The sequence below is a fragment of the Artemia sp. Qi Xiang Cuo genome, chromosome 10 (assembly GCF_049724085.1).
Source record: "Artemia sp. Qi Xiang Cuo chromosome 10, ASM4972408v1, whole genome shotgun sequence".
Classification (NCBI taxonomy): domain Eukaryota; kingdom Metazoa; phylum Arthropoda; class Branchiopoda; order Anostraca; family Artemiidae; genus Artemia; species Artemia sp. Qi Xiang Cuo.
The window spans coordinates 49,418,349-49,431,513 of NC_142803.1; positions in this window are offsets into that span (position 1 = coordinate 49,418,349).

A 13,165-nucleotide genomic window follows, 5' to 3' on the forward strand; every position below is an offset into this window, starting at 1 on the left:
ATGTAAAAAACAGGTTTACTCTGATCAATACTAAATAAGAAAAAAATATTTCGGAATTAAATCCACATTTTCTAATCAAGGCATATGTTTTGAGCTTCATGACTCCAAATTTTCACATACATATTACATTTTTCGATTTTAACAAACATTTTATGAGTAATTTTGCATCTTCTTCGAAAATTTAGTTTATCTTGGTCTCCCATACCTTAAAGGGGTTTCAGACCACATTTCAAAACGTCCAAGAAAAAATAACATTTACACTTATTATAGACCCAGAAAAACTATCAGGTCCCAAATTTATCAAGGTAAAGACCCTATCCCGATAGGTGAAAACTCCGGTGTCTATAGAATTCCTTGTTCGTGTGGTCTTTGGTATATCGGAAAAACTGATCAGCGACTAATGGATAGATTAACTCAGCATTCTAGTTCAATTAATAATACACTTAAAAAGCGGGAAAAAACAGAAAATTTTGACTCTGCCCTTTCAGAGCACATTTTTGAAAAACCAGACCATACTATTTTGTTTAATCAAGCTAGCCTAATTTCGCATGACAAAGGCATTGTCCAGCACTACAGAGAAGCTGTTGAAATTTACAAACACCAATAATTAAGTCCAGTTTTGAACGGGGATTCAGGTGATTGAACAATAAACGAGTTATATTTTGGTTTTCTCAAAAGAGAAGCCGATACTTTAGTAATCCCTGAAATAACCCTTGAACCACTTCCCCAGTCATATAATCAAACACGTGAACAACCCCTTAGGTCTCAAAGGGTGTCTGCAAGAAATTCATTAATTAAAATCCGAAGTCAGATGACATAGTTCTCCAACTTATTTAATTGCTGGTTCGTTTTGTTTTTTGAGTTAATGAATTGTTTTCTTTTCTCTCTCAGTTGTTCGCTAGTATCCGTCGATGGCAGTTCATAATTTTTTGGGTTTTGTGCAAATCGCGGATATTGGCGAATAACTCGCTTTTAGGGTTGTTGGGTATTTGGTTTTAATTCTTTTAATTTTTGGCTTTTATTGAATTTTATTCATCTTTTAAATTTTTCTTTTTTTCTTTGGTTTTTTGGTTCTTTTCAGATTGACTTTCAGCGTTTGTTTTTGGATACATTATTTCATTTCGCGCTGAAGAAGAGAGGCTTTTGTACTCTCGAAATATTAGCTTTGCTTTGTTTTTTTAAGGACTTTCATTTGGCCTGTAAAAAACTCATTTTTGCTCGTTTTTTTTTTCTTTATCTACAGTAAATCATATGAATTGTGAAACAGGGAATGTGAAAGGTTTCGCAGAAAGAAAGATGCTTTTTTATTCCAGTCTCTTTAGTATTTGGTAAATCGTTCGGGACGGGAATGTGAATTTTTGTTTCTTCATAACATTTCAAATTGTATTGCTTTTATTATTTTTTAAATTTAATTGAAATCCCCTAAGAATCGTTTTTTTTTTTTGCTTATAGGATTTTGATGTCTGGAAAACAATTCCTTTGAGCGAAGAAGATGCAAAATAACTCATCTCATAAGAGGGGGGTTAATATGCAAACCGATCACTTTTAACTATTAAAAAGGGCACTAGCCCTTTCGATTTCCCATCGAATGAGCCCTTTTTGAAGTTTCTACAACAACACTTTCTTTAAAAACCTTATATGCACCCTAGGCATACTTGCAACCCTTGCTCTGAGGGCTGTGGGTAGAGTGTCATCCTCAAAGAGATAATGTCCGGAACTATCAACTAAGTTGAACAAAATGGTTTTTCAATATTTTGATTGGATGAGGCTGGGGAAACGGTGGGCGTGGAAGGGATGTTAGTTGCCTTCCAATCTCTTTTGGCAATTAAAAAGGGCACAAGCCATTCTAATTTCCAATCGAATGAGCCCTTTTCGAAGTTTTTACGACAACTCCTTCGATACGAAGGGCCCTGGTCTAAAAGAAAACAAACAAAAACAAAAATAAAACATATTGCCAACATCGTTCTTTACTTAGGCAGCGCAATGGCTCTGGGTGTATTATCTTTTCCTTCAACCTTTGTCATTCCAGGTTCTGGGATTCAGTGTTTCTTTTTTTCCCTCTACCTTCTTGGGCTCCGGCACTAGTGCCAGACCACACATATCCTGAGACAAGATGTCAATATCATGTCATCTGCACAAAGTCCGGTATACCCAGGGGAACTATGGGAAGGTAGGCACTACCAAACCCAAGCAATAAGATAAAATATTGTTATAGCAATACAAATATCAATAACTACTTTAAACTTAAATTAAACTTTTAAATTTCAACCACTAGACGTTATAAAATGCCAAAAGAATGACAGCCCCGTGCCACTACTGGAAGTATTTTCCATTCTCTTGAAGATGCCACCAGTATTTAGATCACATTTAAACGCAAGGTCTGGCAGGCACTGATATGCTGTCAGTATATAAAGGTTAATCCGAGCTGTGGGATGCAGAAATAGTATACTTGAAGACTATTCACTTGACAAGCATTTACAATGCCGTCAACTGACCTATGATTTATGCCATGAATTTTTCTTTTTCTTAAGAATTAAGAAACACCATAGACATAACACCATAGACATGGTAAAGATACACGAGGCAAGCCAGTTTATACGGCATTTTGCTATGGATCGCATGATGAATTTCGCCTCGTGGCTGCAAATCTCCAGGTTTATGATCCTACCACTGTTAATTTGTCCGCTCCTGCTTCAAAAAAAGCTTTTGAAGAGCTTGCTACTACGCCTGATATTTACATGAGACTATCAAAAACATACCTTGCGATGAGAGGTAATGATAAGAGCAGAGCAAATGGCCCAGCATTAGCATTATCTAGCAGTATTAGCCCGATACAACAGAAACTTGTAGCTACCCAAGCTGAACTGGATAAAACCAGAAATGACCTGATGGACAGTATAACTCAAAAAGTTTCGGAAAAACTGGCTAGCTCAGACTCTCTTAAGGAATCGACTGAGCTTATTGCTAGTCAAATTTATGATGCTCTCATGATTGAATTTAACCCCAATTTTCAGCGAATTGAAAAGTCGCTAAAGGGACTGAGTAATGAACTTGAAAATTTTGAGGACAGACTGAACAGGATTGAGAATAAGTTAGATAGTTATGAACAAGAGTCACTACTAGACAGCCTGGTTTTTCACGGTGTTAGGCAGAAAACTGGTGTTGACACTCGTTCTGCTGTGTTGCTAACTATTAATCAGAAGATGTCTTTGCCTGAAATTAGCACAAATGAGGTCGTGAACGTGTATAGACTTAGACTGAATAATGCTGCTACAGCTGATTCAACTCAGGCAGTTCCATCTATTCCAAGGGTCGCTCCGATAACAGTGAATTTTTCGAGCAAAAGCGTTGCTTGTAAAGTGTTCAAGGCCAAATCCAAGTTGGCCTCTAGTGGTATTTTTGTTGTAGAGTCTCTGACCAAGCAGAGACGAGATATTCTGAATGCGGCGAAAGACAAATTCGGTCAGCGGAATGTTTGGTCTGATCGGGGAAAAATATTGGCAAAGCCTAGTGACGGGACTCCAATAAAAAAAATAAGGTCTCTCGCTGACTTTATTTAGTTGGTTTTTTTTTTGGTTGTTTTTTTTTTTTTTGGTTTTTTTTTTTTTATTTTTTTTTTTTTTCTCATTGATTGTTTGTTTATTGTCCCTTTTCTTTTTTTTATCTATACCAATTCACTAGTTTTTGGTTCATTTTTTTCTTCTCTGTCTTTTTTTTTTTTTTTTTTTTTTTTTTTTTATCAAAAATATTGTTTGTTTCTATTTATTTTTGTGTGCACTGTTCGGTATTTTTTTTTCTTTTTATTACTTCGCCTGTGTCATTTTTCGATGTTAATATTTTTCTTCTGCATAGATACCATAGCTCTGCTGTGAAGTCATTAACCTTTGGTCTGGTGAGTTTGGTCGCGGAGCGGATTTACTATCCACCGTAAGTAAAATGATTAATTCTTTTAGTGACCAGGGTGATGTTAACTCTTTGGGGGAACGTTTTGTTGAGTTACAAAATAATCCTTTAGATATAGAAAGTATAATTAATAATTCAGTTGGAAGTAGGAATAGGAATTATAATGATCCTAAATCGGTTATTGAAAGTAAATATGTTTCGCAATTAAGTGGTTCTGCCTCTTCTAAACAAGATGGTATTTTCTCTGTGCTTCACCTAAACATTCAGGGACTTTGTTCCTCTTTTGATGAGCTGAAACGGATCGTCAGTGGTGGAACTCCGGATGTTATTGGATTGTGTGAAACTCTCCTGGATTCAAAATAGGATATGCTTTTAGATATCCAAAGATTTAGGATGGAGAGGATGAACCGAAAACAGATGGCGAAAGGTGGCCTTGCCCTGTATATTGCCGATCATCTTGTATATAATTTCCGAGGCGATTTGAGTAGAAATGAGGAAGGAATCTTTGAATCCCTTTTTATTGAGATTAAGTCAGGTTGTAAGAATTTAGTTGTTGGTTTGGTTATACAGATCCCCTAGTGGATCTATTCCTTCGTTTATGAAAATTCTAGAAGAGGTTTTGGACTTACTCCAAAAGCATCCTTACGAACTAATCCTTATGGGGGATTTCAATATTAACCTGCTGGATCAAAATTCTGCTTCGGCTGCAGATTTTTTGTCAATGATGCCTTCTGCGGGAGCTCTACCTTCAGTTTGTATACCAACCCGAGTTACTGAGATGCATGCATCACTTATTGATAATATTTTTTCGTCACTAGATGTCTTAGATAATTCAGTGATGATTAGTGATATTTCTGATCATTTCCCTGCTATTTCACGGTATAGGACTGCTAATCGATCGCAGCGTAGAGTTTCGCTATCTAATCTCCCATTTTTCCGTTTTGGTGTCAGTGAGATCAGTCTACTTAAATCTCGTTTGACTAATCAGTCACGGAATAGTTTGGATTCTGAATCGGATTTTAACCGCTCTTTTGATTTCTTTTATGATTCAGTAAAAGAAGGTATCCTAGAAGTTTGCCACCAGAATCCAACGCCTCATACCTCGAAAAGGATAGTACTGCTAAATCCGTGGATGACTCCAGGTCTCCATAAAAGCTAGAAAAGGAAAAATTATCTGTGGAAACTATATAAGGCTTCGTCATCTGCTTCTCATCATCAGCGGTTCAAGGCCTATAGGAATATATTTAAGTCTCTGTCTCGGAAGGCCAAGTCTCAGTATTATCACAGGAAATTTTCTGAGTGTGGAAAGGATGTTGGGAAGACATGGAAAATTATTAATTCTGTACTTAAACATACTCCCCCTCCGCCTTCAGATCCAACACCGCTTATTGTTGACGTTAAAACTGTCCAAGGAGAATAAAATGTTCAGCTAGAGCTTACTTATTATTTTGATAATTTTGCAAAAGCGACTGCTTCATCTGTGAGCTCTACAACTCCTCGTTGCGATTTCAGAGCCTATCTTGGACCCCCATGTTTAAAGTCAATGGTCTTGAACTCTGTTTCTGAGTTTGAGGTAGCTTAAATCGTAAATGCACTTAAAGGTTCATCGTCTTCAGGGCCAGACAGGATTCCTACAAGGTTTATCCGTGCCGTTCTTCCCACTATTCTGTCACCATTGACTAAGCTTGTCAATCTGTCTTTCGTGAATGGACTTTTCCCTGAATCACTCAAGCGAGCTAAGGTTATAGTGCTGTATAAAGGTGGGTCCCAGAGTGATCCTGCTAATTATAGGTCTATTTCTCTTCTATCTGTTTTCAGCAAAATTTTTGAGAAAGCTATGCTATCCAGGCTTCTTAGTTTTCTGGATGTCAAAAATTTTTTCCATGATTTCCAGTTTGGATTCCGAGCGAATCACTCTACAGAGCATGCTTGCGCATCTCTCTTGAATTTCATTCATTCGGCAATAGATTTTGGTCTTGTTCCGGCAGCTTTATTTTTGGATGTTCGTAAAGCTTTTGATTCTTTGACTCATCAGATTCTTCTTTGGAAATTATCGCATATTGGTATAAGATCAAATGTTTTTTCTTGGTTTGAATCATATCTTTCTGGTAGACTTATTTCAATTGATCCGCTTTTCCGAAGCCCTTCTGAAGTAGAATATGGTGTCCCCCAGGGATCTGTTCTTGGCCCCGTTTTATTTCTGATTTATGTCAATGATCTGATTTCAGCAGTCAAGAACACCAGTCCTCTGGTATGCTGCAATCTGTGTCATCCGGATGTTCCTTTGTGTCCCAATGCTACTTCTAATGAAGATTGCCTCGTTGCTTTTGCTGACGACAGCACTTTTGGGACTCTAGAGAGGACGGAATGTGATGTCAGATCAAATCTGTTGGCAATATTTGAGAGAGGAGTTTCATGATTTGAGGCAAATTACTGGGCCTTGAATGTTGCCAAGTCACAGTTTCTTATTTGTTTTCGTATTGATGTAGCTTTCGCTCAAATGACACAGCTTTAGGTGTCCGAATGCTCCTTGCGTAAACCAGCGAATAGGTTGGTCCAGTGTCTTGGTATCCTACTTAATGCAAACCGGTCGTTGAGACACCAAATAACCATGATTAGTGTTAAGATTTCACGAAGTTTAGGTTTCATTTAAAAACTCAAACACACCTATCCTAGATATATTCTGATGCTTCTTTTTTTCTGCCTTGTCCAGTCATGTGTCTCTTATTGCCCCATAGTATGGATGTCTACTTTTCTTTCTACACTGCGGTCGCTTTATGTCAAGTATGATAAAACACGGCGTCTGGTTATGGACACCAACCGTTCTTCACCAAGACCGCATCTAAATATACAGTCTATCTACATTCTTTCTTGTGCTTCTTTTTTTTTTGATCAGCTTCATGGCAATCTTCCAAAATCCCTTCAAAAAACTTATCAGTTTATTTCTTATTCAGCTCCATATATCCTTTGCTGGTCACATAATATCTGCATTCATCCTACTCTCACTGTGCGGTCAGATTTCAATCCCCTCATTGCTTGTCATCCGTTTTGGAACTCCCTGCCTTCTTCAGTACAGAAATGTCACTCGTTTGGCACTTTCAAGAGGATTCTTAAGGACCATTTAGTTAAGAATCAAACTGAATAATTTTTTTTTTTTTTTTTTTTTTTTTTTTTTTTTTTTTTTTGTGGAGTTGATGTCCCCTGAATGGTTAGTTTGTTTTATGGTGGTTTTCTCTGCGCTATGACTCCCAGGCCTCAGGTATGATTATCATTTTTTATTGGTGAAACTTGTATAGTTCACTAAGGAGTAGCATTCATGAAGATAGGTTAAATTTTATTTCTTTCGCACCATTTCATTACAGTCTAATAATTACAGTCTGTTTCGACGACAGGGATTCGCTTATAGTAATATTTTTTTTTTTTTTTTTTTTTTTTTTTTTTTTTTGAGTCTATTTAATATAATTAATTAATTTAGTTTATTTATTCTAATTTTTTCTATAGTTTCTATTTTATTTATATTTTCTTTTCTTCTCCTTCATATGTAAGTAAGTGATCATTTTAAATTTTCTTTTGTTTTTTATCCTTGAGTATGTAATTCATATTGAGTATGTTTTTTATCCTTGAGTATGTAATTCATATGTCTTCCCTCTTTGTACAGGCCAATGAGCCTTTGAGGGATTTATAACATCTAATATTGTATGTGTATTTAATGAAGAATAAAACTTATCTTATCTTATCTTATCTAAATGGTCACTTCTCTACGATTTTAAAAAACATAACACTAATGTGAAAAAAAGAACTACACGGATTCACTATTACTTTGCGACATTAAACATACTTCTCCGTATTTATAATCTCTTTCAAACCTTAATATCCAGTGAATGCTGCTTCAATGTGTAATCACAACCATTATACAGAAGAAAATTCAGATATTTACATGTCAGCAATGCCACATCCTGTTGACATGTAGGGCCTCTTCCAACCCCACTCTTGTGGCTTTTGTACAGAATTTGAATTTTAAAAAGAAATTAGGCCATTAAAGAAAAACAACGATTATGAAAACACATTTAAATATTAGGGTAAACACATTTAAAACGCATTTAAAAACATTTAAAAACACATTAAAAAACAAATTAAAATAACACATTTAAACACATTTAAAAGAAACAATGATTTAAAAGAAGACACGGTACCTGTATGACATATCCCCTACAGCTCAAGTTGTTCATGCATAGACGCACTGAAAACTGGTTTCTGTCGCTATTTTCCTTCGACTTAGCGTGAGAAAAGACAAAGAGAATTGATAAAATAGATGGGAAATGTACAATTTTGGCTATATATTTGTAAGTTAGGGCTGGGGGGTTGCTGATTAAGTTTTTGGACATTGTGCAGTCAGAAAACAATTCTTACTTCATAATATCGGAATAATAGTAGCTCACACATTTTGCATGCAGATCCATCTACTTTAACCCCCCCCCCCCCGTAATGTGCAAATATATAGCCCAAATTTATTAACAAAGTATTATATTTTTACCATGGTTAGGTATTTTTTTTTTAGTAATAACCTAATGTCACTTTTTTAGCTGCAGGCGATATATCATACAAATACCGAAGACACTTTTGTCTAGTTACTATATCTAAAGAATAAAAAAACAATGAAAAGGATGTGTAATAAATTTAATTGTTAGTCCAATTTAAAAACAATGAGTTTAAAAGAAGCAACTTTTTCTTTAGTTAATATAATAAAACTTCGTTAAATATTAAAAAAAGAAAACGAATTTAAATGAAAGCTCCACTAAAAAAACATACTGTTCTATTAGCTAGGAAATACGCGAGAAGTGAAGTTTGGTTAATATGAAACTACACAAAATATTATGAAACTATAATAGTCTAGAAACAAATTTCGGCTATATATTTGCACATCAGGGGGGTGGAGGTAAAGCATAGTATATATTAAATAGGGTACTGTTCTATTATCTGAATAAAACGCGCGGAGTGAAGTTTGTTTTTAATGCTATTGCAATAAAACAAAATAGGATAAAAATCTGATAGTTTATGAACAAAATTTGGCTATATATTTGCACATTAGGGGGCTGAGGGTAAAGCAAAGCATGTATTAAATACGTAACCGAACCTAACCTAGTTACCTTTTCCCCCCTAAACTCCAGAAAACAAAAGTTTAAATTTTGTAAACGCAGTAATAAATTATTGTTTGCAATCCTCAGCTTAGGAAATCTCCGTTGAAAAAACCTGTTTGACCAGTTTCTTTAGAATATTCGCTGTACAATGCCTGGCATTTTATAGAGATAGTAGAACAGTACCTAAATACGTAAACTAACCTAACATTGCTATCTTTTTTTGCCCCCTCCCCCCCCAAAAAGTCTAATATTGTAAGCGCAGTGATAAATCACTGTTTGCAATCCTCGGCATAGGACTTCTCTATGGAAAGAAACCTGTTTGACTAGTTTCTTTAGAATCTTCCCTACACAATATATCGCGTGTTGCCTAACTGATAGAACAGTACCAAAAAAACAATGAGTTTGAAGGAAGCAACTTAAGCTTAGTTAATGTAATAAAACTGTTAAATATTAAAAAAAAAACGAATTTAAATGTTAGACCATTCAGAAAAAAACAAACAATAAAAAAACAAAAACTGTGTAACAAATTTAAACGTTACCTCCTTTCAAAAAAATAATGCTTTTGAGAGAAGCAAATTAAGCTTAATTAATATAATAACAGTTCATAATACATTTAAACATAAATGCGTATCAAATTTAAACGTTAGAACCATTTTAAGGAAATAAACAAGGATTTTGGGAGAAGTGACTTTTCGTTTAGTTAATGATAAAACTATTTTCGATAAAGTATTTCGTAGTTGCACAGTGTCCTTCAGGGCTGAGATGTGAAATATAATGAAAATACATTACATAGATTTACTTTTTTTCTTTATTTTTTTTTTACACAACAATCACTTAATTTTTTTCTTTTTGTAATATTAGATGAAATTTCTTACTCACAGGAACACCAACTTTCGGAGACCTCACATGTTGACCCAGTCTCGTCTTTACTTGGTATAATCTGATTCTCAAACAAGCGGGCTATCTCCCCGTCACTCAAGCATCCAACGTTGTCTGGAGTTAGAATGACATTACAATAATGACATTTCAAAAAGACAAGGATTTTGAGAGAAGTGACTCTCTGTTTAGTTAATGATAAAACTATTGCCGATAAAGCATTGCATGGTTGCACCGTGTCTATCAGGGTGGTGGTTAAGAAGTGACATACAATGAAAATACATTTCATTGATTCAAATAGATGTATTTTTTTTTTTATAACAATAATCCCTTAATTTTCTTTTTATAATATTAGATGAAATTTTTTTCTCACATGAAAACCAACTTCTGGGGATCTCGCATGGTGACCAACTCTCGAGTATACTCCATCTAATCTGATTCTTCAACAAGAGCGCTATTTCCCCGTCACTTCAGCCTCCAACGCAATCTGGAGTTAGAATGACATTACTAAGCATAACCTCACACTGAGTTTTACCCCCCCCCCCCCTCCCATTTATATTTGCTACATATTTTGTTTTATAAGAATCTATAACTTTACTAGCCAAGGCAAATGACATATTTCCTTCAATATACCTAAATACTGTTGGCAAACACCGCAACAAGTAAAAATATAACGATGTCTTATGAAATAACCCAAATTGATAACCAACAGATATTACAGCATAGCCTACTCTCTACCATTATGTTTTGGCGCCCATTTCGGTCTATTATAAATCGCAAAAGTTGTATTATTATAAGTTGTATCAATTATAAAGCGTAATAAGTCAACTAGTACACAGACTTATGAACCACTCAAATAGCGATATAATCATTAGATATCTCGAGATAAATTGGAAACTTGGGGTTATAAAATTCATCTCACTGATACTACTAGCGCAATCATTGAGCATAAGTTTTCTCCTCAAAAAATCAAAATATTATATAATTCGTGAATCCGTGAGTTTTCGACGGGACAATTTCTCCAGAGGGAATTTTCTGCGGGAGCAGCTTACTACTAGGTGGGCGGGTTATTTGCGAGAAAACTTTTTCACGGAGGAGGGGATTTTCGGCATGATCTTAAAAACAATCCTTTTAAAATGAAAGCCCTTTTCAAATGAATGTGCGCTAAGAAAACATTTTCACCTGGAACCGTCTGCGAGAAATTTTTCGGGGGGACTTTTCAGCTAGAATGGAATTGTCTGAGAGGAATTTTCCTGGTGGAGGAGTGTATTTTAAGTTGGAATAACTTTCCATGGAGGGATTTTATGTGAGGAGAAGGAATTTCCCACGGAGGGGGAGCCAGATTTCCCTGCATTAATTAAAAAAGATGAGAAACTAAATAAAGAAAACAAGTTTTTTCAACTGAATGTAAGGAGCAAAATCAAAACTTAAAACGAACAGATATTATTACTTATATACGGGGGGGGGGGGGTATACCCTCTCCTCAGTTCCTCACTCTTTACACCAGTGCTTCCATTCCACTAATGTGGGAATAAAGTATTTAAGTGCGAAAAAAAGAGTAGAATTATAGTAGGACACAATCTGGAAGTAAGTATGTTATCGTGCTTACTATTTGAACAGGAATGTTAACAAAATTGATTCTTACGCTATATTACCAGTATTTTTACTTCAAATTTTTCAATCCCTAAAAGGGTGGTGGAAAATCCCTAAAAATCCCTATTTTCAATACCAAAATCCCCAAAAGTTTCCCCATTTTCTGACTTCTTTCCAAGTTACAAGTAAAGTTTCCCTAAAAGTTTCCCCATTTTCTGACTTCTTTCCAAGTTACAAGTAAAGACTTATTAGGCTGACTTTTAATAGCATTTGTTCAAGATGACTTATTTTGCAGCTCAAGACCTTTACTTGTACCAAATTATCTTCTTTTGACGTTTAAAACAATGCCTTTATAATTACCTTATCGACTAGTTAAGTTCGATTTTGATTTATAGATTCCGGGTCCAGATCTCAGATTCTAGACTCTATGAATATATTTTATAAAGTTGTTTTTCTTTGCCATTATTGTTTCCTTTTCTATTACTACTTTTGCAACACCCTCGTGTTTATTTGAATTGGGACGAAGGATTGGCATGAATGTTATCCAACCGAACGCTTTTTCATGCCTTATTTTTATTTTGACTTTTTTTTTATATTGTGTTGTTAATTTGAAGCAGAGTATAGTAGCAGAAATGAATCACTTAAAGTTTGATTTAAGGACAGCGCCTGCATTTTGATCTTTTGAACTATTCAATTTTAACTTGTCACAACTATTCAATAAATTGTCACAAACTTTTTTTTATTTACAGCCTAGTCGGATCGACCTGGGTAATTAAAATTTAAGGATATTATTAGCATTTGTTTAACAGCTCACAGCCTAAAAAACAAAATTCCTGTGTTTACCATGGTTCAACATATTTTTTAACTTGACACCAAAAAGTAATCTATAAATATACCAAAATCATCACCTCCAAAGCATATTCTTTTTGAACATGGAACACAAATTTGTCTAAATAGTGAAAGCATAAAAGCGAAAAACCTGTGAAAATTATGAAAGTGGTACAACTCCTTAGGCTTTGACAGACATTTTGTGATCAGAGAGACATAAGCAGATTTTTCTATAAGCCCATGATCATGCTGGATCTAGGTTTTTCTCTGGGAGGGGGGGGGCGGCAATTGCAGATTTTGGCAGTCCCTGCCGCATCATCAATACTGTAAATATTATATTTTTTTCAGGATAAATGTTAAACGTATTTCGTAGGAAAATATTTGAACTGGAATTTAGTGTAAGCAGAATAAGTCCAAACGCGTGTGGAATTGAAGAGAGGACAATTTTAGAGGGGAGTTAAATTGAAACCGGTGCAAGACAAGTTCTGGCAGTGGAATTTGTGAATACCAGGACTATGGAAGTAGTCACTGCCGCAGGTAATTGGGCTGGGTCTGAAACGCCCACGGATCTAGACACCGAAAGGGGCAAACCGCTAAGGAAAGGACAACTTCAAGCAGTGGAACTTGCAAAGACCAGGAATATGGAAGGAGTCACTGGCAGAGACAATTGGGATGGGTCTGGAATACCCACAGACCTAGACGCCAAGAGGGGTAAGTCGCAGGATATCGAAAAAATTCCAAGATTTGACATTTCGGGTAGAGCTCATAAGCAGAAATCTCGAATTTTGGAAAGGAAAGAATCCTTTTTGTAAAAGCTTAGGAGATCT